The sequence below is a fragment of the Musca autumnalis genome, unplaced genomic scaffold, assembly GCF_047663935.1.
Source record: "Musca autumnalis isolate F117 unplaced genomic scaffold, ASM4766393v1 scaffold_3, whole genome shotgun sequence".
In the NCBI taxonomy this organism is placed as follows: Eukaryota; Metazoa; Arthropoda; class Insecta; order Diptera; family Muscidae; genus Musca; species Musca autumnalis.
This window is the reverse complement of record NW_027411866.1, coordinates 60,388,905-60,413,228: the sequence shown is the minus strand read 5'-3', so window position 1 is coordinate 60,413,228 and position 24,324 is coordinate 60,388,905. Positions and strand designations below refer to the sequence as shown.

The 24,324-nt window shown below is 39.3% G+C and overlaps 2 long non-coding RNA genes across 3 annotated transcripts; both read left to right on the top strand.

Annotated features, from left to right (window-relative positions):
* Positions 1 to 737: 737 nt before the first annotated feature.
* LOC141399778 (uncharacterized) lies at positions 738 to 1,446 on the top strand. Its single transcript, XR_012411946.1, has 3 exons — positions 738 to 986; positions 1,046 to 1,252; positions 1,310 to 1,446. It is a non-coding gene; the product is annotated as an uncharacterized lncRNA (long non-coding RNA).
* A 15,765-nt stretch (positions 1,447 to 17,211) lies between these two features.
* LOC141399777 (uncharacterized) lies at positions 17,212 to 20,662 on the top strand. Of its 2 annotated transcripts, XR_012411945.1 has the most exons (5): positions 17,212 to 17,293; positions 17,395 to 17,514; positions 17,565 to 17,675; positions 19,890 to 20,058; positions 20,111 to 20,245. It is a non-coding gene; the product is annotated as an uncharacterized lncRNA (long non-coding RNA). The 2 variants fall into 2 exon arrangements; XR_012411944.1 differs by having other exon boundaries at positions 17,565 to 20,662.
* The last annotated feature ends 3,662 nt before the right edge of the window (positions 20,663 to 24,324 follow it).

The window sequence follows — 24,324 nt, the reverse complement described above, 5'->3', positions numbered from 1 at the left end:
TGTGCTCAAACTTTGGCAGTCTTCAAATCTAATAATACTAAAAGGTGTAGGCGGCTCCCCGGCTAAAAAATCCGAGATCGATTCGGTCCTTTGAGCTACAACCAGCCCAATGCTACAAATTAAATTAAGATGCTACAAAAAAAATATTGGATTTTACATAACACGTTTGATATTTTATCAAATGTTATATTTTTACATAGTTTAATAATAAAAAAAATGGTATTACGATACCATATTTTTATACCCTACACCACACTGCCGTAAATGGTCTCAATAACATAAAAATCTGCTGACAAAAAACGATGTTATACGGTCAACAGTCTTAGTTTAGAACACTGTTATGTATTTTTTGATGGGTTTTCCAACTTTAAATGACAATTTTACGACTTTTATGACGATTTTCGGCCAAAATCTGTTTGTATATTTTGCATATTTTTTTCATATTCAGTATATTTTTTTGCATATTTTGCATATTTTTTGCATATTTTGTGCATATGCAAAATATGCAAATATGCAAAATAAATACGAAATATGACCCTGCCATTGAATTTAGATTTCTTTGAAACGAATTTTGGTCCAATCAGAATCTTCGTATCTTTAATATTAAAAAATATGCAAATATGCAAAATCCGATGTCTATTGATTACGATATGTTATTAAGTCCAATTTACATATGCACATTGAATGATTTCGTTTTACGAAATCCTAGAATCAAATGAAGTGTATTTACATCTGTTTTTTGCGTCATTTGCTTAGACACACAATCGCACATACACACTTATACAATAACACAAACACACGCACACAATATATTTATTCTGAAAAATAGGAATTTCACAACACAAATGTGTATCAAATAACTTATATTTGCTTTCCTCTTTGTTTGTTTTGATTGCATGTTTTTTTTTAAATTACGAGTTTACAAACTAATTTTCGCCTTATGAATGAAATTGCAGAGTTCATGAAATAGTGATGAAGTAAACTGGGTAAGTTATTGTAAGTCCTGAAGAATGTAAAATCGTTTCTTAAATTATTATATTTACAGCATGTGAATATGACGTGGTCATCCGTTTCAATTGTATTACATGTGTCGCACATACATATTTGTGCTGGCAAGTTTTACTCTGTGGAGGTAGGTTTTGCCATAAGTATGCCCGACAAAGAGTCTATTGATGAGCTTTACATCGGCTGGAGGAAGAGAAAGATTATCGTACCAGTGGCGTTTCGGTGGTTCATTGAAGAACTGATAGAAGTAAGTGCCTTTTGTTCTTGATTGTTCTTTATAGTAATTGGTCCATTTTTCCAATAGAAGTTGGTATATGATAGCATAGCCATCTTTAACTGCTAATTGTGATGGAATTACACATCCTACCGTGGCAGCGTGTCTTGCAAAGTGGTCTGCGCGTTCGTTTGCGGTATTCCGATATGGGACGAAATGGAGGAAATGTTTATTTTTGTAGTAATCTCATTAGCTCAAGAGAAGAAGACCATTTTTGCTGTCAGTTAAGATCACTGCTTTTTCAAAGCCATCTTCAACTATGATATCAACAGCTTTGTTGATTGAGTGGAGTTCTCCCATCAAAGATGAGAGTTTAGAATTAATTCTAAAAAGAAAGTTTTGGTTGCAAGAGATGTTGCACACAGCGCAGCCAGTACTGTCAGCTATAACTGACGCATCAGTCGCCCATATAAAGGATCCTATAAATCTGGTTTCATTATACTTTTCTTGCAGCACAGCTCGAAAGAATTCCTTGGGATGAGTGTGTTTGGAGAATTCGAAGATATCCAACATAAATGATATTTTCTTTGCATGCACAACAGACTCATTAGTCTTTATATTACACTATGCAACACTGAAAATGCAAACAACTTCTAGTATTCATTTTTTGAAAGTACATATTTAGACTACAAAAACCCTAGTAGGTTTTTGTCCTGGCAGATCCAGTTCGGATTTTATGGCCCCATATAAACCGGGCTAAATCTACACTTTTTTGCATTTATGAGGCCTTTATCTCAGAAACGAATAGGTATTTGGCCTTGCTGTCTTTAGCAATTTTGTAGCCCTAAATTAGTAGAACTTATCTTTTGAAAAAACCACATAAGAAAAACTCCATCTAGAGCATCAATATCTATAAAATATAGAAAATTTTACATAATTGTTGTAATTCTGGTCAGTATCGGCTAAACTATTGGGAGTTGAACCAAGTAACCTTTATCAAAAATCTTCCAAATAAAGTTCTCAACAATTCTTTAGAACATTCTGAAACTCTAAAATGCTTACTTCAGGTTGTTTCAGCGCTATTTTGCATCATATCTTTTACAACACGTATTTCAAACACAGTTCACACCAACAGTTTATTCTCGCATTTCGGATTTCACTACTTTATTGACATTTTTATTAAATCGTCGTTGAAAAATGTACTGAAAACAATGGGATAGAGGCATTTTACAACGATGACATGTTCTGAGAAGTTGTGTATTACATTCCAGGGAATATTTTTCCAAAAGAAAATTTTCAGAAAAAATTAACAGTTTTGGAGATACGGTACGAAATGTATAAAAATTGTGGAATTTTTGCATATATTTTGAAATTTGAGGCAATAAATGTAGTTTTTCGAGTTCATTACTTCTTTAAATATTTTATTCTTGTTCTTATCTACAAATTTGCTTCAGAGGTCAGAAGAAGATTCGCATTGGTTTCAGAGATATAGCCCAGAATTTCTTTAAAAACTCAATATTTAACCATGTTTAGATGGGGCCATAAAATCCGAGCTGGATCTGACACAACAAAACCCAACTAGTATTTCTTGTCGTTTGGGTCTGTACTTTCAAAGATTCAAAGATCACATTAAAAATGTTGCACAGTGTTATCAAAAATGTTATTGATTTTTGTGTAAACTTTGCCTAAGTTGGTCTTGCCGGAAGGTACTGATGTGATTTTGTCGTAGATGTCTTTGTGGAATATTTTGAACTTTATTATTTCTTTATATGCCAAGTATTGAGACCTTTGTTCTGGAGGTAAGCCTAAGGCTAGTGTGTAAATTAAATTTCTTCGAAATGTTTGATTTTGAAAACTGGCCACTTTTCGATTTATGTATGTTGGCATATGTGCCATTGAAGAAATTGAGTATTCAGTTTTGGAACAGAGTAGCGATTTGGATAGAGTTAACGCCGTTTTCGGATTAATTCCTTGTTGAAATGAAATAATCATCTTAAGCGCAATTACCGAATTGTTACATGAAGACATGACATCTTCATAATGTTCTTTCAGTGTGAGACTATTTTTTATGTTCCTCCCAAGAAATTTAATCATTGTAACAGATTTTATTAGATTGCCTTGTATGCTTATCGTGGGCATTTTTCTCGCCCCTTTGGCAACATACATTATTGAAATGTATATATGTTTTCGTCATTGATTGCATGGAGACCGAGGGTATAAATATTGAAAAGTGTGGGACTTAGACAACTCCCTTGAGGCAGTCCGTTGAATATCTCTAGTTCGCTTTTACACATAACTAGAACACGATGTCTTAAAAAGTTTATTATCCACATTGTGAGGTCTGAGGGACAGTGCAGTTCTTTTAAAATGTTGTGCAGCAAATCTATTTTAACACATCTAGAGAAAGCATGATTAGGTTAGGTTAGGTTTAGGATGCGTAACTGCCGAGCCGGCAGCCACTCCATTCGGAGACCTTGAGGTCCATTGTGATCATCCTGACTATTGATTTGGATTTGATGGATGGATGATGGTGTTGAAAAGAGGATTCATTGTAGACTATGAATGAGATGATGTTGGATGCAGCTATGTGGTGATATTTGAGTGCAGATGGTGTAAATGTGTAGTGGAAAGTGTGATGCGTTTCATGCTGTGAGCGAGGCTGTATAATGTTGCGTGACTGCGGATTGTGGTGATATGTGTCTGATGGGTATATGGTGATTTGTGCATACGGTGATAATATTCTGAATGATGTTAGATGCAGCTATATGGTGATGTGTGAGTGCAGATGCTGTTGATGTGTAGTGGAGGGTGTGATGTGTTTCTTGCTGTGGGCGATGCTGTATGATGTTGCATGACTGCAGATTGTGTTCTGTTTATGAGTGTTCTGTTTATGAGTAGTGGAGAGTGTGATGTGTTTCTTGATGTGGGCGATGCTTTATGATGTTGTATGACTGCAGATTGTGTTCTGAATGGTGCTGTAAGCCTACAGATGATGATGCAAGGCTGTTTATGATGATATGATGAGCTATGTGAGAGGAGATTGTGGATTAAGTTGGAAAGATGGGAAGGGGAAAGTGGTAAGACAAAAGAGACAAGAATAAGAAGAATGAGTAGTTGTAAAGAAGAGTGGTAGATTGTTTTAAGAAGAAAGAGATTATTTTCCTAAACTGTACTAAGCCTGTTCTGACCCGCCCCAGAGCCACTTTAGACTCTTGCAGTAAACCACCAGGATAGTAGGGTCAATAGAGGAGAAGTAAGAAAGAGAGTCAATCACAAGTACACCAAATAGTCTATGCCTTTTGACCATCAGTCTAGGACATCTACATAAAAGATGCTCGATTGTCTCCGTTTCCTCTTCATACTCACATAACCTACAGTACTCAATGTTGTTATCATCCCACTTACACGTCAAAGATCTTATTCTACAGTGGCCAGTTATGACCCATGTAGCGATTATGATTTCCGACTTGCAAAGTGAAAGAAGGGACGCAGTCCTACGCCCTGAGATTGCCGGCCAGATTGACTTCGATACCTTGCAACCATGTACGTCTTGCCAAATTCTTACGGTTTTCTCTGCATAAAACTGGCAGAGTTTGTCGAGGAAGTAGCAGAGCGGTGGCTTGACATAGTCCTCTACCATAAGGTCAGATGACTGGGAGCCTCGCCTTGCTAGTTCATCAACAATCTCATTCCCTTCAACATTACAGTGCCATGGAACCCAAGAAAGGTTGACGCTTAAATTTCAAGTTTTTAAGGTGGACCTACAATCTTGAACGATCTTAGATTTAATAGTGTAGGATCCTAACGCCTTAAGGGCAGCCTGACTATCTACATAGACCGTAACTGTCCTGCCTGCGTTGCCTGTCATTCCTGCTACTAATTCTAAGGCCTTCAATACTGCAAAGACTTCAGCCTGAAAAACACTGCAGTTTGCATTAAGCTTGAACGAGCGTTTAATGTTTAGCTCTTCGCAGTACACCCCCGCTCCAGTACCTTCATATCTTTGAACCATCAGTAAAGATGGAAAGGCTATCGGGTAGTGGTCTGCCATACTTCCATTCACTTCTACCAGTGAAGGCGAAATGTAGTCGGTTTCACTCCCCCCTCTTAGTCCGATCCGACTGCTTAGCTGTTGTAAAATGCTAGCATGTCCAGACCCTGAAGAGCGCCACTGGTTAAGCTCCTTGAGCCTCTAGGCACTACGCGATGCTTGGTACTGAACAAGAATATCCAGAGGCTGGATGTTCAATACTGCATTCAGTGCAGCCTGAGGGGTGCTCTTCACTGCTCCTGTAATTAGAATTGAAGCAGATCTTTGCACAGTAGCTAACCTAGACAAATTTGACTTACTGTTCAGGGCCTGCCACCAAACAAGACCTCCATAGGTCAAAATTGGGCAGACCACTGTCATAAACAACCAGTGTATCACATGCGGTCTCAAACCCCAACTCTTACCTATGGAGTTCTTACAGGAGTAGAGTGCAACTAGACCCCTCTTAGAGCGCTCCTCTGTGTTCCTTTTCCATCTGAGACGATGGTCAAGAATCACTCCCAGGTACTTCGCCTCCGTAGAGAGATTTAGCCGCACTCCATCTAGTGTTGGCGGTACGAACTCGGCGGTATTTCTTTTTCGGGTAAAGAGCACCAGCTCTGTCTTCGCCGGATTCACACCAAGGCCGTTGATGTGCGCCCAGCGCGAGAGTTTGGCAAGTGCTCCCTGCATTAAGTCGGACAATGTAGACAAAAATTTCCCACTAATCAGGATAACTACATCATCCGCATAAGTAACTACCTTAGTTCCTAGTTTGTCGAAATCAGTGAGTATCCCATTTATCACCAGTAGCCAGAGTAAGGGAGACAGAACTCCCCCCTGAGGAGTGCCTCTGGTGACAGATCTCCTGATGGAGCTCTCCCCAATATTAGAATTGATTAGTCTGCTTCTAAGCATGCTATCGATCCAGTTTATTAAGATAGAGGGGACACCCAATTATTCTAGAGAAGAATCGATGGATTCGAGTTTCACATTATTAAAGGCACCCTCTTTGTCCAGAAAGGCTGCCAGAGTGAAATTCAATTCATTCAGATTTTTCTCTATGTACCCTACGACACTATGTAGTGGTGTTTCTGTCGATTTCCCTTTAATATAAGCATGCTGTGAATTACTTATAAGGTCTTGGCCTATGAAAGCTCTTATTTCTAAATATAATAACCTTTCTAAAGTCTTCAAAAGGAAGGAGGAGAGACTAATCGGCCTGTAGTCCTTCGGCAACGAGTGACTTGGTTTCCCAGCTTTGGGAATATAGGTCACTGTTACCTCTTTCCACAATGCCGGAATGTGCGATAGTCGTAGACATGCCCTAAAGATCTTCTGAAGAATGGTTATCAAAACAGCAGGTGCGTTATGAAGCATCGCTGGAATAATACCATCCGGTCCTGAAGACTTGTAGGGCTGAAAAGTACTAATCGCCCAAGAGATTTTGTGATAGCTTACTAGCCTGTCAGCAAGTGCCAACTCCTCTGAAGTATGGGTCCCACTCGCGTCCACACCGGGGTTCTAAAGTCTCTAGAGCAGAGTTGGTCCAGGTGCCATCATCCCGCTTGATGCTCCCAATGGGTTAAGGATCCTTTGAAATCACCTTACGGAATCTAGCTGCTGCATTAACAACCTCTATAGACTCACTAAAGCTAATCCACGAATTTCTCTTAGCCTTCCTGATTTCACTTTTATACCTATTGAAGCTCTCCCTATAGAGATCCCAATCGGCATCAACTTTAGTGTTATTAGCTTTATTATAAGCTTTCCGGCTATTCTTCCTAAGTTTGGCTAACTCTTCGTTCCACCAAACTGGTTGAGTTCTCCTACCAGGATAAGATAATGGGCAAGACTTCTCATAACAACCCTGGAGGACACGCGTAAGATCTGCAACATGGTCATCTATTTCCTCCGTTGTGCATGGTTCAGGGAACTCGCACAATCTCGAGGAAACAAGGGAGTTGTAGTTTTCCCAGTTTGCCCTCCTTGGATTCCTATGAGGCGGTTGCCTTTTACTTCCATAGTGGACTTGAAAGTGTATCGCTCTGTGATCTGAAAAAGAGCACTTCTCCGATACTCTCCAGTCCGCTATGGCTGTATCTTGCATATTCATAAGGGTGAGATCAATGACCTCCTCTCTTACCCTATTATAGAAGGTGGCAGTATTACCCCTATTACATACTCGTAGATTATTAGTTAAAATAAAATCCAATATGGACTCACCTCTCGCATTGGTGTCTTGCTTCCCCAGTGGAAGTGATGAGCATTTGCATCACAGCCCATCACTAACCTGCATCTGCCCGTCGTCTCCTCCACTAGTTTTCGCACCAATTCGCTTGGTGGGTCGGGTGCCTCGTACGGCATGTAGACCGAGACCAGAACTAAAGCCCTGCCGGTAACTTCGTCTAGCCTCACTACAGTCGTATCGCCATCACTGTAATTGTAGAGTTGAATAAGATTTAGACTTTTTCTAGCTACAATACAGGTTCTTACCTTGTCTCCATTATTCGTAAAGAATAGTGAGAAATGCTTATTGTTTAGTCCAGAAACCCTATTTTTATATAAATAGGGTTCCTGGACCAAAGCAATATCTACTGCAGAGTCTGTGAGGGAGAGAAGGAGTTCAGCAGCCGCAGCCTTACAGTGATGCAGATTGATCTGCAGCACCCGAAGGCCATGCTGCTGAACTACCTTACTGCGACCTCGAGAACCGGAACCGAAGTCCACCGGAACCGAAGAACAGCACTCCCCCACAGTCTCTGATGTAGTCCGCACTCTCACTGTCAATGGTGAATCGCATCACCATGCCGTCCCTCTCCTTAAAAAGCTTAAGAAGCCTCCAGCCATCCACAGAGAGACCCCTGTTCTGCTTCCTCAGCATTTTGACCACCTCCCCTGCATCAGAGTCAGGAGGAGGCACCCACGTTGTGGCTACGATCCTCCTGGGTATCTCCTCAACAGGGACAGCAGCCAGCCTGCAGCCGTCCCAGAGGTCACCAGCATCCTCTATTAACTGGATGAGGAAGTCTCTCGACTCCTCATCCTGACAATAGAGGATTCTGATTAGCCTCTGGATAACCGCCCTGCCGAAGCCGGTCTTTCTGGCGTCAACCTTATCGGAGGTGATGGCCTTCCTGAGAAGGCGTTCCACTGCGATCCAGTGTGTGTCGCTGATCCTTCCATCAAGATCAGCCTTATCGATGATCGCCCCTCAGAGATTCTCCGGGGCGATCACCCCTTCTAGGCTCGCTGGCTTCGGGTTCCTGTCATTTGAAGACCGTGGGGCAACAGACCTGGGTCAGCTTTATTGGCCTTCCCCGGTTGAGCCCCTACTGTCTTCATATGACCGGTCCCCTGTGAGTGCGGGTCCATTTGGTTAGTCGGTCGACGATTCACCACCCTCTTGGCAACAGGATGCGGATCCTCAGAGGACCTGACCCTCTTAACGCATTCCTGCGCAGATGTCCTTGAGTATCCGCTCTGTTTAGAGGTCGATGGTCCATCTCCCGCCACCACCCCATGGCCTTTCACAGTGCCAGCACCACCCTTCACATCAGAAGAGTGAGGTCTAGTAGGTGACGATGGCTTTGCAGTGGTCTGTTGCCCAGTCCTCTGCATAGTCGCCCCTACTAGATCTGCACTTTTCTTTATCCCGGCAGGTTCGATGGCAGCCACCGACGAGACAGTCGACATAGGCGGTACCTTTAGCGGCTGTCTAGCTTGTGGCTGCAACCTTCCCTGCGCCAACTTCGAAACGGAAGGGATCACAACAGTGTTTCCCTAACGTTCCGTCGTCTTCGGGGCCAGTGGAGCCAACCTGCTCGATCCTACCGCGGTCGTCAAAGACGTCCGCAAAGGACTCGAACAGTTTGACAGCACCGGATTTGTATTTTTCCCTGTAGAGGTTGCCCTTGTCTCAGCCGCTGGGCTGGAGACTGCAGCCTCTACAGGGGTCGGAATTTTGTCAATTGGCAGGAAGATCTTTTCAATGTGAGGGTATTTCCGTTCGAAACGCCTCACAAATCGGATCTTCAGGCCAATTTCCCTAAATTCCGACTGGGTAACCTCGGAGGGGTCTTTGCCAATAAACCTCTGACAGTAAAAGATAGCTCTGCGATAAGTGTATCTATCCTTTTTCTGCCGAGATTTATTAGCTTTGATTGAGGGAGATATGGGGGAGGCCGTCGTCGTATCCTCCTCCACAGCGTCCTCTACCAAGGCATCCTGCCTGTTTAGGGGAGGTTTGTCGGAACCGACCGACACTTCAGGCCCTGAGGGAGCAGGATCCCCGACCGTGAGGTTAGAGCTCTCCAGGGCACAAGAGAGAGTAGCGATGGATGATTGAGATGGGATAATTGCAATATCCATCTCATCATCCTCCCAACTCTCCCAGTCCAATGGAAGGGGGCTCTCCTGACTTAGTCGGAGACTCTCGTAATCCCTCAGGAGCTCGAGCAATTCCCTGCTCTGCTTATTTATGGTGTCGCTAACATTGTCCATTGGGATTGGGTATTCGCACGAGGTGCAATATTGTCCGGGTGCATAGCAATGATCGATGATGAGGGTGAATCGGGATTGGGTTTTTTTTGATTATTTATGTCCTTTTCTTTGTGAAAATTTATGGCATGTGTTAAAGTTCAAATGGGCTTTTATAATTCAATTCGACTGACTTTCAGTCATATGTCAACCCCCCTTGTCAGAAATAGTCTACTACGTAAATGGTGCAACTTTGAGCTTTCGGCGCAAAGTAATATTGACATATTCTGACAAGAGAGGTTGACAGTTTGCCCGCCAAAGGCTAGTTAAAGCTGCGTTTGAGTTGAGTGTGTTATTCGACACAAGGCACCTAACATTACTAACAAGTATTGTCTACGAAAAAAGGTAAAAGCTTTACGAGCAAAAATCCAATAAATATGCCAAACACCAATACTAAAAACCCTTGTGTTTTTATTTCTCTTCTTTTTCGTTTATTTACACCTCACAATCTCTACGAGGCAACCAACAACAAAAGCTACTCTTTAAAATAAACAGTCCACTCATCATTTGGTGTCCCACCTAAACTTTCTGTTTTCGCAGCTAAACATCTGGTCTCTTCAGGCTGGATTAAACAGTATGTAAGATGCCATTAATACACATTGAGGCAGAAAGATGCTTTATATATGCATATGTATTGGCAGGCAAAATCCTATTATGATCTAGAAAGCTTTGAAGGCGATCCTGTATTAAGAGATTAATTATTTTTGCAAAAAATAGAAATGAGCGCAATTGGCCTAAATCTTTTCCTTTTTTTTGGGTGGGCACAATTTTGATTTTTCTCCATTTATCCTTAATTTCGCAGTTCTTCCATGCCAGGTTCATGGCTGCTAATAGATTTGACTTGGAAAATTCTGAAAAATGATTCACCATCTCATATGTTATACCATCGAGACCTGCAGAAGATGGTTTGTTTTTGGCTTTTAATACTTTAGAAAATTCTTCAAGTGTTAAGTCCATATTTGTTTGAGAGGTTTCAAAATTAAAAACAATTGGTGTGTTATCAGGAACTTGGTTTCTTAGATGTATAAGAAAGTCATTGTCATTGTCCGAAGACCATTTTGATTTTGTTGATGATGATAAGGAGTTCTTGCAACCACGCACTAATCTGAATAGCCCTTTAGAATTCGGAGCATTACTCAAATGTTCAACATTCTTTTTAAACGTGTGTCCTTTTGCATAAATTGTTGAGTTTCTAAAATTCTTTTTGGCTTCAATGAGCTTTTTTGCGTTTTCGTTGTTATTGTGTAAATCGTATATTTCTTGCGCAGCAATCAGCAGCCTGTAATTTTTTTCCACCACGGAATCCCACCCGGGTTTTGGAATATTTTTATCATTTATTGTGTAGGTAGATTTTTTAATCTCTTCTTTAAAGGTTTTTTGAATGTCATCAAAAGATGAGTTAATATTCGCGTTTTCTAAGTTTTTTAAAAGTTTCTTTTTTGCCAGAAATTTTTGAGGTTTATTTGACACACTTATGGTTTTTATTATTACAGAAAAATGATGGCTGCCACCTATTGAGGAGGGATGAACATCCCAAGTAACATTCAAGGAAGTGTTTGTGAAAGTTAAGTCAAGCACCGAACCTGCAGGCTCATTTAAACGTTTCTTAAAGGTGTCAATCAAACATAGTTTTTACAGTTTTTCCCCTTTGTGAGTCAAAGGAATCTCCGTATGCTGTATGCCGAGCATTAAAATAGCCGCAATTGAATACATTGAGCTTAGTTTCGAGGAATAAAAAGAGTTTTTCGAGTTCTAGTTTAATGTAACTGCACTTTAACGAATTTGGAAAATATTTTGACACAAGGGTAATGTTTGTTGATAGACTTGTGGTTTCACATATCAATATATTAAAAAGAGACGTATAAGTTGTATTTTTGAATTTAATTTTTTGTGGATTACAAAGGCAACACCACCATAATTATCATCCTGTTTCTTTGAGAGGATGTTATAGTTTAAAATAGATGTAGAGTTGTTGGTTTCATCAATATTGAAAATTTCTCTTAATATTGTAGTAGAATATCGGGAACACACCCATTGTAAAAAAGAAAGGCAGATCGATAACTTTTAGTACGATAAAACACAACTACGTATTTGCTAGTAATCGATGTATGCAGAGGTATAGACAAGATATAAAATAAAGAGCGCCATTCGTAAAGTGACTGGCAAGTTGTTACAACATCAGGTGTGCAAAAGAACCCCGTCGACAAACACACATTGTGAAATAGAAAAGAACAGTGTGAAATAGAAAAGAACATTGTGAAAAAAAGAAGTAAAGTTGAGGAAAACTTAAGAAAATTAAAACTGCGGTAGAAAAACAAAAAACTTTATACCGTAAAAGGAAAACTGAGGCGAAAAAAAAGTAAAACTTTATCAACAAATAATCATAAAAAAACTGAGGTAAAATGGTGCGTGAACAATTAATGGCTCATCTTAAAGAGTTGGGCATACCATTCCCGGACACGGCTACATACACCCAGTTGCGTGATTTATTAAACGATGTTATAGGCGGTAACGGGCCAGCGCAGCAAACAGGGGCAGATATGTGTGCTGAGAAAATATGTGAGGGTACAGAAAAAATGCAAACCCAAGCCAGCAAACAAATAACGGGCCAGCAGTGGCAAATGTGTGCGCTGAGGAGATGATACTCGAAGGTAGCGAAAAAAATGAAAACCCAAGCCAGCAAACAACGAGTAACGGGCCGGTACAGCAAGCAGAGGCAGACAATCACAAAGACGGGCAAGTAAGCCAGGCCACACACACAGCAACAAACGAGTGTGCAGGCACAAGCAAACAAGCGAGCGAAATTGCTGAAGGAGATTTGCAGAAAATAGAAAGAAAACTACGCCCCTTAAAATTGCAATACGAAATCAACGAGTTGGAGATAAAAAGAAAGAGCAAGAACGAACGCGAGTTTTACAGATGTTGAAAATGCAATGGCGAAATTTAATGGTGATGATGGCTACGACGTTGGTAAATGGATCAGCGAGTTTGAAAAGATGACGTCGGTAATGGGGTGCACTGCGGCCGAGCAGTTTTTGTTCGCCAGAAGACTTATGACAGGCAGCGCTAGTGTTTTTATGCGGTCATCGGAAGCAAAATCATGGGCTTCTTTCAAAGTGGAGCTGGAGACCGAATTTAAGCGTGTTACTGGGGTAAAGGAAACCCTCAGAAAATTAGAGAGCAGAAATGGGCACTACCAGACATCATGCCCAAAAGAAATGAGACCGATGGGAGCCTGTTTTCAATGTGGAAAGTTGGGACATTTGCGGATGAATAGTCCCCTCAGAACGGTTGCAGCCTTGCACGAGGAAGGAGAAGGAAAAATTGACTGGAGCATGAAGGTAAGAGTGGCATTTGGGTCTCCATATTCTGGGTCTAATTTTTACTCTGTTTATTCTTTGATTGATACCGTTAGCCCCAGCAGCTTTATAAATAAGGAAGTGTTTGCCATCTTAAACCCTGATAGTAGATTCCTAGAAGAGAAAGAATCAGGGTATCGAGGACTAGATGGGAAGAAACTGAGGACCTGCGGAAAAAGAAAAGTAGTAGTTGAGTTTTGTGGGGAAAGAAGAATACTGAATTTACATATACTCACAAAAGAAGCACCTTGTTCCTTAATACTCGGAAGAGATTTTTTAGAATTATTTGGAATTATCCTAAGTTTCAAAAACAAAAATATGAATGTTAACAAAGATAGCCTTAAGATTTTTCTCTATAAAAACTCGATGAACGAGAATAATTTAAAATCAAAACGAATATAAAATGAATTCAATAAGAAAGAGTGCAGTGTTTTGGTGGAAAGGAAAGTAGGGGAAGGGGAATACAAAAAAATAAATAATGGGGTAAATCCGGGGAATAAGAAAAAAAACTGAGGCGCAGAATTGCATAAACACTGAGGTCCAACTCAAAGAAATAAATAAAGATAAGTCGGAACGGACTGAGGGAAGTACATGGGAAAAAGATGATTTGTCACAAACAGTGGGTAACATGAACGTAGAAGACGATGAAAGAAAATGGGAAAGTAATGAAAGAGAAAATGAGGCACAGGATTGCATACACACTGAGGACCACCGCAAAGAAATTAATAAAGATAATTCAGAATGGACTGATGGAAGTATAGTGAAAAAAGAAGAAGACTTGTCACAAACAGTGGGTAACATCAAGGTGGAAAACGATGAAGAAAAATGGGAAAGCAATGAAAGAGAAAATGAGACACGATATTTTATATACACTGAGGACCACCTTTTAGAAATTAATAAAGTTAATTCAGAATGGACTGATGGAAGTATAGGGGAAAAAGAAGACGATTTGTCACAAACAGTAACCAACATTGATATAGAAGATGAGGAGAAATGGGATATCAACCCACAGCTAAGCCTAAAAGGTAAACAAGATATACGAAATATAATCCGGGAGAATTAGGTAAAGAAGCTGAATGATAACCCGAAGACATCGGACTGGTTAATTCAGGAAATGCAACTCATTGTTCACCAAGGAGATTATCGTTTGCGGAAAAACAGGAAGTAAATAAAATTATCAGGGAACTTTTGGACAAAGGAATTATACGTCCAAGCAACTCACCATACGCATCCCCGATTGTGCTGACGAAAAAGAAAAATGGGAAAACTAGAATGTGTACAGATTATAGGGCTCTGAATAAACATATAGTTAGAGATAATTACACGCTACCGTTAATAGAAGACTGTCTGGCGTACTTGGAGGGAAAGGCGTGGTACACTATAGTAGACCTAAAGTCCGGATTTTACCAAGTAAGACTAGAAGAAGATTCGATCAAGTACACATCATTTGTGGTTCCTAACGGACAATATGAATTCTCTGCCATTTGGATTAAAAAATGGGCCGGCTATATTCCAACGGTTCATTGTGGGTATTTTCCGGGATTTTTTGGACAAAAACGAAATGGTGATATATATGGACGACATTGTAATAGCATCAAGAACATTAGAGGAACACCTCCAACTATTGAAAAGTATTATGGACCGGTTAGCTACATATGGGCTGCGATTGAAAATCGAAAAATGTAAGTTTGCCTTCACAGAAATAGAATACTTGGGGTATAAAGTGTCGAGGAGAGGCATTGAACCTTCAGAAGAACATATAGAATCAATCAAACAGTACCCAATACCAAAAAATGTTAAGGAAATGCAATCGTTTTTAGGTCTATGTTCATATTTCAGGAAGTTTGTAAAAGGATTTTCGCTTATAGCAAAGCCATTGTACGGATTGACAAAGGAGGGAGTTAAATATGTGATTACTGAGGAATGTAGGAAGGCTTTTGAGGAACTCAAACAACACTTGACCTCTAATCCGATCTTGGCAATATATAGCCCTAAAAGAGAAACGGAGTTACACTGTGATGCTAGCGCAGTGGGATTTGGGGCGATACTTATGCAAAAGCAAGACGATGGTAGTTTTCATCCGGTGGCGTATTTCTCGAAGAGTACAACGGACGCTGAGGCGAGGTATCGCAGTTTCGAACTGGAAACCTTGGCTATTATTTACGCTTTGAGAAGGTTTAGAGCATACTTAGAGGGAATAAGATTTAAGATCGTGAAAGATTGCAATTCGCTTACGCTGACATTGGCTAAGAGAAATATCAATAGTAGAATAGCTAGATGGGCATTGGAATTAGAAAATTATAGTTACACTATTGACCACAGAGCGGGAACAAAAATGGCCCATGTAGATGCATTGTCCAGATTGGATCGGAATAAGTTAGTAGCAACAATAGAAGCGGAAGATATTGACTTTCAATTATGCGCAGCTCAAGCAAGAGATCCGCAGATAGAAGACCTAAAAAGGAGACTAGAGAAAGGGACCGTGGGTGGTTTTGATATGGTGAATGGGGTTGTGTATAAAAAGAGCAATGGAACGTTGCGATTTTTTGTACCGAAGGGGATGGAAACTGGTGTGATTAGGACTGTACATGAAAAATTGGGACACTTAGGGGTGGACAAAGTTTATTTGAAAATGAAAGACCATTATTGGTTTCCAGAAATGAAGAGAAAAATAGAGGAACACAGAAAAAATTGTCTGAAGTGTATTATGTATTCGGCGCCTCATAGACCTAATGCAAGAGCATTGCATAGTATCCCAAAAGAGCCCAGGCCCTTCCACACCATCCATCTGGACCATTTGGGCCCACTACCTGCACTGCAATCAAAAAGAAAACATATTTTAGTAATCATTAATGCATTTACGAAATTCGTTAGATTATACCCGGTATTAACAACGAGTACTAAGGAAGTTAAGGCGGCACTTTTAAAATATTTTGACTTTTATAGTCGACCAGTGAGATGTATAACTGATCGAGGAAGCTGCTTCACATCAAAAGAATTCTCTGAATTTTTAGAAGAGAAAAATATAGACCACGTAAAGGTAGCTGTCCACACGCCCCAAGCAAACGGACAGGTGGAGCGGGTGAACAGAACCTTAGTGGGAATGCTGGCTAAACTTAGTGAGCCAGTGGCACATGCTGATTGGGTGCAGCAGCTAGAAAAAATTGAGTTTGCATTCAACAATACAATAAACAGGTCAATAGGGGACACTCCGAGTAGAGTTTTGTTCGGGGTTAATCAAAAAGGCGAGATCATAGATAAATTATCGGAATATTTAGAGGAGAACTTTTTGGACCCGGGGGAGGGTATTAAGAAAATCAGGGATAAAGCAGGGGAAGCTATTGCAAGGACGCAAAAGTACAATGAACAACGGTCCAAGGAGAAGGGGTACAAAGTTAATGTGTTTAAAAAAGGCGACTTTGTAGTAATCAAAAATGTTGACACCACAGTGGGGGTAAATAAGAAACTGCAGCAGAAATTCAAGGGGCCTTATGTGGTACGCAAGGTATTGCCCAACGACCGGTACGTGGTGGGCGATATTGAAAATTGCCAAATCACCCAAATAAATAAGAAACTGCAGCAGAAATTCAAGGGGCCTTATGTGGTACGCAAGGTATTGCCCAACGACCGGTACGTGGTGGGCGATATTGAAAATTGCCAAATCACCCAAATCCCGTATGATGGGGTGATAGAAGCGTGTAATATGAGATTATGGAAAACAGACGACCCAGGTATTGGGACCCAGAGCTGCTCTGCCCAGTAGGTGTATAGTAGTTGATTGATTGTACGTAATAATATACTAAGTAGCTTAAGTATGTAGTCTATCTGATTAAGTACTCTATCTATAATATAATTAATTTAACCCCGAAGTGACCGGGGCGGTCACTATTATCAGGTTGGCCGAGCTGTAGTAGAATATCGGGAACACACCCATTGTAAAAAATAAAGACAGATCGATAACTTTTAGTACGATAAAACACAACTATGTATTTGCTAGTAATCAATGTATGCAGATGTATAGACAAGATATTATAAGATAAATAGCGCCATTCGTAAAGTGACTGGCAAGTTGTTACAATATGCATATTTCAATATTGAGTTTGTTTAAGTGGAATTCTAAGGAACTTTTATTTTTGTTTAAGCTTTGTATGTTTTATTGTGGAATGTTCATAAAAAATACAAAAAAAAATAATAATAACAAATGAGAGTTTAGTGTTTATATTTTATGTGCTTAACTTCTCTTTTAGGATGGAGTTCCACCTTTCATCGAATCATTAATTGCTTTATTTGAATCGGAAACTGGATTAACTGAGACTGTTTTCTGAAACTGCTTTAGGACATCTAAGCCTTCTGGACAATTTGTAGTGGTGAGTATTTGTGACATTTGTGCTGTAAAAACTGAAATTGCTTTTTCCAGATCGGAGACTTTTGAAAACTGTGGATGTTCATAGACTGGCTTGGATGGAACCACCTGAATCGGATCTGCTGTTGGAAACTTTGTTTTTGTTCTTGGAGCGGCTATTTTACTGTATCTCACTTTAGTAACTCTTCTGTTTATTTCATCATGTACACTTCTTTTTGGTGTTTTGTTTGTTGTCATGATAGGATATTCATTATTATAAGTATCTTCAGATAAAACATCGTAATAATTTTGAGTTGTTGGGTATTTTTGTACTACCTCCTTCCTCGAGAGGTTGGAAAGAACCATTATGCTTTTAATCTTTTTTCCTGATTCCATTTTGAGCATTTTCTAAAATCGGTGGATATATGATCAGACTCATTACACAGAATGCATTTTTGGAAATCGCAGCTGACTTTGCGCGAAGTCGTTGAAAGACAATCTGAGCCATTTTTCTGTTTTACATTTGTTTTGGACATACAAAATCTTTTCCACATTTTAGGCATCTCTTTTCTGACCTGCAGTGTAGAGCTATGTGCCCGAGTCTACCACAGTTTTTACATTGACGAATGGGAGGAACATAAATGTCTGGAACAATTCTGCATTTGTATATTTCTTGGGGTATCCCATAGATAATACCTATTTTGACCGTTTCTGTGGGTTCTAATTTACCAGCTTCATTTTTCCTCATAAATCTAAATACAGAGACAACATCCATGTCGTTATTTTCCTGTATTGACAGTCTTATAGTTTCGCCTCCAATGTTCTTGCAGACATAATTTGTTGGCATTCCTATATTTTCTAGTAGTGCATATAGAAGCAATTTAGAGTTTTTCCTACGAGAGCAAATTGGTGTATCTGATGTGACCAGCACATAAAATGGCCCCGGATGTTGTTCGGTGTATTGAATATTGGTGTTGCTTAGCGCACTGTAATTGTACATTGATGCAAAATCAACATTTGATGGTGTTTGCGAAGTTTGTGTTGAGTTATTATTGTTTTTCGGAGTTTCGCCATTATCTGATTTAAAGTTATTTTTTTTTTCATTGGTTATGATGGATGCTTTTCTTTGGCAATGATCCCCACCCGGGGAATTGAAGGATTTGACGGGGGAGGATCCTCATCCCCGTCCATATTACAATATTATTTATTTGTTAACAATTGTAAAACAAACAAAAATTGAAAACTTCCAATTAATAAGAAGAGAGTAAGCAAAAGATCACTCTCACATATGATTTGTTATTGTTTGTGTTGGTTTGTTTTGTATTTTTGTTCGTAAGAGCAAAAGGAAACCTATCGTCAACAGATGTTGAGTCGCGTTTGTTATTTATTGCTTATATATACTTACCTTCGCGAATCATCCATTTTAATTATATATATTTTGTTTAATTACAAAATTATCAAAATCACATGCGAATGCATCAGAAAATAAAGTGATACTTGTTTGCTTTTTACCTGCGTCAAAAATACCTGTTTTTTACAATAAGAAACACGTAGCTTTGTAGTTAAGTACATCGGCGATAAGAAACAGAAAACATTGTATATTATTTGTCATTTGTAAAGCAATTGACAATACGGAAGTCAGCCTATCTCAAAAATGTTTAATTTGGAATCTGAAATGCATAATCAAGTACAAATGTGTGCAGATTTAAAAAAATGAAGTCGTGTCGCTTAAACCCAACACTGCAAAATCTGAAGCCTGCATCCTTAACCAACTTCAAGTAATGAATGAAGAGAATAATTTCCTACGTAGGCGTCTTAATATTGTGGTCAATGGTATCCCAAGGGGTATTTTGGAAATAAGTGAGCCGATTATCGAAATTGGTAGCATATGTGGTGTTACCCTAAATCCAAGTGATTTACACTCTGTTGCTATTTTGCTGGGGGGAAATCCATTCTGGTGAAACTGAATTCGATCCGCCTTCGAGACCAAATTATGGCGAATTACCATCGCAAACCGCCAATACGGCTCAGAGATGTGCTTTTGATGGTGATAGTGAGTCAAAAATTTATCTCGATGATTAACTTACACCAGACGCTATGAAGCCCGTCAATGAATGCCGTCAAATGAAAAACAGAGGACAGACTGAAAAATATATTCTTAGGAATGGAGATACGCCGATGTCTAAAATATTTTATCGGGAATTATTTGTTTTTTTTTTTATGAAAATGTGCCAAGTAGTTGTCGATGGAAATGTTTGTGAAATAGAGGAGTATAGTACAGGAGTAGCATTTTTTAATGTTTTTATTTCTTCATTCTAATTCAATATACATATATTTTTATTTTTCAAAATTTCCGAAAATTTTCACTTATTCAGTTTTTGTTTACGATGAATAATTTAGGCGAGTTTTATTTTTGGAGGAAGATATTAAGACTACCTAATTGTACACCGTCATACATATGAAAACTTGAGACTTTCACTGATTACAACCATATTTTCATTTGAATTATGTGATTCGAGCATTATTTGACTATGGAGACAATCGACTGCCACATCTACTAGCAAAGAAGGTTGTTCAACATCAGATATATTGGGCAAAAGATTTAAATAATATGCTTTCAGAAAACTCAATTGAACCTTTCCATGCGACAAATACTAAAACCCAATGGAATCAATAAAAAAATGGAATAATGTCTGAAATAGAGCTCATCAAGTGTGGGTCAATTCTATCTAAATTCATCAATAATACACCAGGAGAAAATGTGGATATTCAAAGCCAGAAGCGACATGCTCAAATTAAATTCTAATAAGTTTGGACCTAACAGAAATCCCCTTTGTTCATTGTGCAACATGGCTGAAGTTGAAAATTTACAAAATTTTTTATGCCGATGTCCTACTTTAAAAGAATTCGGAATAATGTTCTTCAACAAGGTTATCCTTAATGAAAAGGAATTAATTGATATATTAAATGGTTATATGATAAACTGGAATCAGCTAGCAATGATTATTTTTAGTTTTTTTTATTGTCGTTATTTAACAGCTATATATGATTTTTTTCAAACATTGTTAGTGAGCTTATATAGAGATTTTTTATTTTGTGTTAGTATTATTGATATTTTTTTTTTTTTTTTGGATAAAATAAACATGATGTGACTTAGAAATAAGATAAACTAATTTGATGTGCTAGTTTAATATGTTGGGGGATTGAAGGTAAGTGGTGGATGTTGGCGGTTTACGGGGTCGCAAGGATTTAAGGAAGGAATGCTATTGCGATCATGGTTGGGAGGGCGAACTTAAAGCCATCGGTATATGGTATCTAAGGGATGTTGATGCATTTTTTTAATAATTTCCGCGTTTGTTGTAATTGTGCATATTTTTGTAGTGGTGCGTGCCTAGGGCTGGGATATTAGGGTTGGGACTACCCCCTCGGGAAATAAGGCTGAGCTTGCCGGAGTCCTATATACACTATCCCGAAGCTGCACAAAGGCTCACGTAACAGTATGGCGCCCAAGAAAATAAGTAAATTATCATGTAGTGTATGACACCGAAACGCTAAACAATAGCCCTGTAGTTGCAAAGAAATAAACCAACATTTCCATCTTGAGTTATGGCTCCTGTATTTGGTTTACTTCATATCCATTCTGGACCTAGAGCCAGAATGAAGTATAAAGCGACCAATTCGGCGAAGCAGTAAGGTCTTGAATAGTACAATCCAACATGTGATTTGTCCTGCCGTGTAATGTGTGCACAAGGTGGTAGCAAACCATATGGTGTTTGAAGAATTAGCGTCTGCCTAGAATTTGTTTTGGTGATCCAGTTCGACGAAAGCAAGATCTATTTAACAGGTCACGTAAGTAGCACAACAACAACACTATTTTGGCCGAAAATTCTTCAATATGTCAAAATGTTTGTTTACGTTTTCATACAAATTACTCACAATAACAAAATATTTGACAGATTGAAACCAATCAGCTGGTCTTTTTACGCCACCTTATAATTTCATCATGGACGAAAGGATATCCGATCTAGATTATGACTTGGGTGACGTATATGTTAGCGTTGGATTGTAGGATACTGCCCGGAAGAGGGCGTATCTAGCCAGCCCTTGTGTTTAAATCCGTCTTATGCATTGACATCCCGGAAACCGTTTTGAAGGCTTCAAGAAAACCGCATACACCCAGCCTCTACTGTAAATCCTCCTAAATAAGAAAAACTACATTATTGTAATTTGAGTGACGAATATAGATATATTTAAGCTTTAATAGTTCGAAATAAAATTTTTTTTGACAATCTTGTTAAGTAGTCTCAAAGACAGGATTTGCTGGTTCTTGAGTGGTATGAACGTTGAAACTCGTTCAAGGGCAAAAAGTGGAAAAAGGGAAAGGCCTATAGTATTTGATGCAAATCGATCAATCATAGTCGAGAATAAAAAGAAAAAGGATAATACTGACCCAAGCATGGCAGAAGGTAATCCCAGCGGGGATGGCCAAATCCGGGACCTGTCCCAAACCATAAATGTTAGTTCCCCATTGACCAACTCGCTAGGGCCCGTGTTCCTTCAGGGTGGAGCTGGCGATAAACGACAGATTCAGGATTCTTCTGGGTTTTCATTAAGGGAAACGGGTTAGGGCAAAAACTACTGGAAAACAAAATACAGTCTCTAAAAGATGAAATGAATGGAATAAAACAATCGTTAATAGAGCTGACTAAGGCCATGAAAGAAGCAAACAAAGAAAAGAGTAATGAAGGCACGCCTTTGGCTATTACAGGATCGTCCGGAAGTGATCGTAAAGAAACCGGACCGGACAGGATAGTTAGAGGTAGACTGCCTGACACTTTGTCAAATTCAGAGAACCGTCAATTTCCTGTCCAGGCTAATCCATCAGCGTCAGGAACTTTAGGAACAGTACAGGGAAATAATGATGGTACTCAGTGTGGCACCGAAGCCGCTAAAAATAGTGCTGCGGCCAACGATATCCCACAGATTAATCCACCGCCAGCATTTGACCCTAGAAATATGTTTAGAATAAATAAATTGGGTTTACACTTTGATGGTAGTTCGTCAGGTTTGGGGTGGAAGAATTTGTATATCCGTTGGAGAATTTTCAATGGCAATACAACATTCCTTGGTCAGAGATAATTAGAGACTTTCCACTGCTACTCACAGGAAGGGCCGAATCATGATATTGGCTCTTCGAAAAGACTAACCGATTTCATAACTGGGAGGGATTGAAGTGTAGTCTGCTGAGCCAATATCAATCCTCCAAGTCCAATTGTGAAATCACAACCGAGTTAGTGCAGAGAAAGCAACAACCCAATGAGTCGATTGATAATTTTTTCACGTCATGGGCCAAATTATGGCAAAGCTCGTACAGCCAATATCGGACGAAGATATGATTAAAATTATGAAGAAAAATGTCCGAGAAAATGTGGCGCGGATTGTATACCCAATACCAGTAAGTTCGGTAGAGCACCTCCGCATTGAGTACAATGAGTGAAATGAATTTTTTGAGACGTGAATCCCGATCATTCATCCCACAATCTCGTCCAGTTAGACAGGATAGCGAAATAGAGGTTGAGGATACCAATTTTGAGTATAATACAATGGAAGAGAGGTCTGAACCATAAGATATATCCTTAGAGGATAGGAGACAAAATTATGAGAAGGTTCGGGATAGGATAATGTCCAATAGTGGACCTATAATATAAAAGTTAATGACTCAAAAATTCACAAAATACGCAAAAAGTTCAAAGAGAAGAAAAAAGAGATGAGCTTGATTTTGGACTCCATCAAAAATGTGGTCCCTGTAGGTAAACGGACATATGCCGGTGTCGAACTCCAAGGAGTGAAAATGAAAGGTTTATTAGATACCGGAGCTTCGGTGAGCATCTTGGGAAAAGGTTGCCGAGAGTTTCTCGAACAAATGCAATTGAGTTTAAACCCCAATTTTTCTACGATTAAGACCGCCGGTGGACAACAACGCAGAATTCTAGGAAAGGTTAAATTGAGCTTTAAATACAACGATAGCGTTAAAAATTTGGATTTTTATTTATGCCCAGATTTGGAGCAAAATTTATATTTAGGGATTGACTTCTGGAGATTATACGATTTAGCATCTAACATCCTAGGGGTTAATAAGCTAAATATGGAGCAATTCCCAAAAGATTTATTAGATAATGAAGCCTACAAATTGAATCCCCATGAACTAAACACACAACAACAACAACAAGAACTTGATAGTGTCATAAACAATTTTGATACTTTTGAGGAGAAGGGTCTCGGCAAAACCAACCTGGAGAAACATACGATCAAATTGATCGAAGGGGTGGAAACAGTCAAGGATCGCCACTATCCTTTATCTCCCGCCGTCCAGGCAATAGTGTACGAAGAGGTGGACAACATGCTCCGCCTCAATGTTATAGAGGAAAGTGAAAGCCCGTGGAGCAATCGCACCACGGTAGTAAGAAAGCCTGGAAAGAATAGGTTTTGCTTAGACGCTAGAAAGCTAAATAAATTGACGGTTAAGGACGCTTATCCTCTACAAAATATAGACATGATATTGAGTAAAATCGACGACACATATTTTATCAGCAGCGCCGATTTAAAATTTGCATTCTGGCAAATTGAACTTGATGAGGATTGCAAAGCCTGCACTGCGTTTACAGTGCCTGGATGGCCATTATACCAATTCATTTAGATTTCGAGACCATAGAGTTTGAAAGCGATGAATACCGTGATTTGATGCCAACGATAACTGACAACTCCGATAGGCTACCCGATCCTAAAGTGGAAAATGGCATTATTTTAAAAAAACAACTCCCGAACCACGAAACAG